The following is a 1528-nucleotide window of genomic DNA, read 5'->3' as shown; positions in this document are numbered from 1 at the left end:
GCAGGAGTATGGTGTATTTTAGTTAGTCTAGAAGGGGAAAAAACTATGCTATCATGTAGACTAGAATTTGAGTGTCCCAATAACACTGCAGAATATGAGGCATTGATTCAAGGGCTCTATAAAGTAATAGGCCTGAATATCTAATATCTGAAAGTTTTTGGTGATTCCAAAATTGTCATCAAACAAGTAAGGAATATTATTCATTGTCTCTTAGGTCATCTCAAACATTATCAATCCCTTGTTCAAGACCTCATAACTCACTTTCTGGCATTCAACATTTCTCCTATTCCTAGATCTTAGAATGCAACAACTGATTTATTGGCTAATATTGCTTCTAAGCTCCTTCCATCCTAGGATTATAGTCCAGATAGGTTTTCAATTGAATTAATTTTTCGGCCATATGTCCCAGACAATGTCACCAATTGACGGGTCTTTAATCATGATGAAGACATCTTAAATTTCTTGGCTTCTGAAAAATCTTATGATAATCAAATTATCAATGAAAATGATCATGATCTTCAACTAAAACAAAGAATAAATGAGAATTCTATTCCTAAATTTGTGGTTAAGCTAGAAGATCTCTATGATATCAAAGATAGATTCAAAAAGGTCACTAATGCAAAACTTCAAAGTTCTACTTTAAGGTTTGAATTAGTAAATCTTGGCACTGAGGCCAAACCACAAAATGTCAATCTAGGACTTGAACTCACATCAGAAGAAAGATTTGCTTTCATCAGATTATTAAACAAATACAAAAATGTTTTTTCTTGGAATTATGAAGATCTGAGAACTTATGATACTTCTATCATTCAACACATAATTATAATTAACCTTGATGAGAACCCTGTACAACAAAAGTTAAGGAAAATTCACCCAAATATGGAAAGTCAAATCAAAGCAGAGTTGAATAAACTTCTGAAAGCTAAAATAATTTTCCCGATCAGACATTTTAAATGGGTTTCAAACTTGGTACCTGTAAGGAAAAAGAATGGTGATATTAGGATTTGCATAAATTTTAGAAATCTCAATAAGGCATGCCAAAACAATAATTTCCCATTACCAACAATGGAACAGATACTTCAATCAGTAGGTGGTTCAGAGTTAATGTCCTTTCTTGATGGTTTTTCAGGATACAATCAGATACTAGTGCATCCATATGATAGATTAAAAACTACATTCAGAACTAAATGGGGAACATATGCTTATCAGAAAATGCCTTTTGGTTTGATAAATGCTGGAGCTACTTTCCAATGAGCCATGGATATAGCCTTCAAAGGTTTGATCAATAGGTCAGTTGTTGTTTACTTAGATGACATAACTGTCTTTTCCAAGAAAAGGGCCAATCATCTACATGATTTAAAACAAATCTTTGAACAATGTAAAAGGTATGGGATTTCTTTAAATCCCAAGAAATCATTCTTTTCTCTTAATGAAGGTAAACTCTTAGGGTTTATTGTATCCAAAGAAGGTGCATATATTGATCCTGACAGAATAAAAGAGATTCTTGATATTCCTTTGCCACATAACA

Source organism: Pinus tabuliformis, chromosome 2_2 (assembly GCF_031772625.1).
Source record: "Pinus tabuliformis cultivar Carrire ecotype Pingquan chromosome 2_2, CPIR1, whole genome shotgun sequence".
Lineage (NCBI taxonomy): Eukaryota > Viridiplantae > Streptophyta > Pinopsida > Pinales > Pinaceae > Pinus > Pinus tabuliformis.
The sequence above is the reverse complement of the archived record's forward strand: the minus strand, read 5'-3'. Positions refer to the sequence as shown.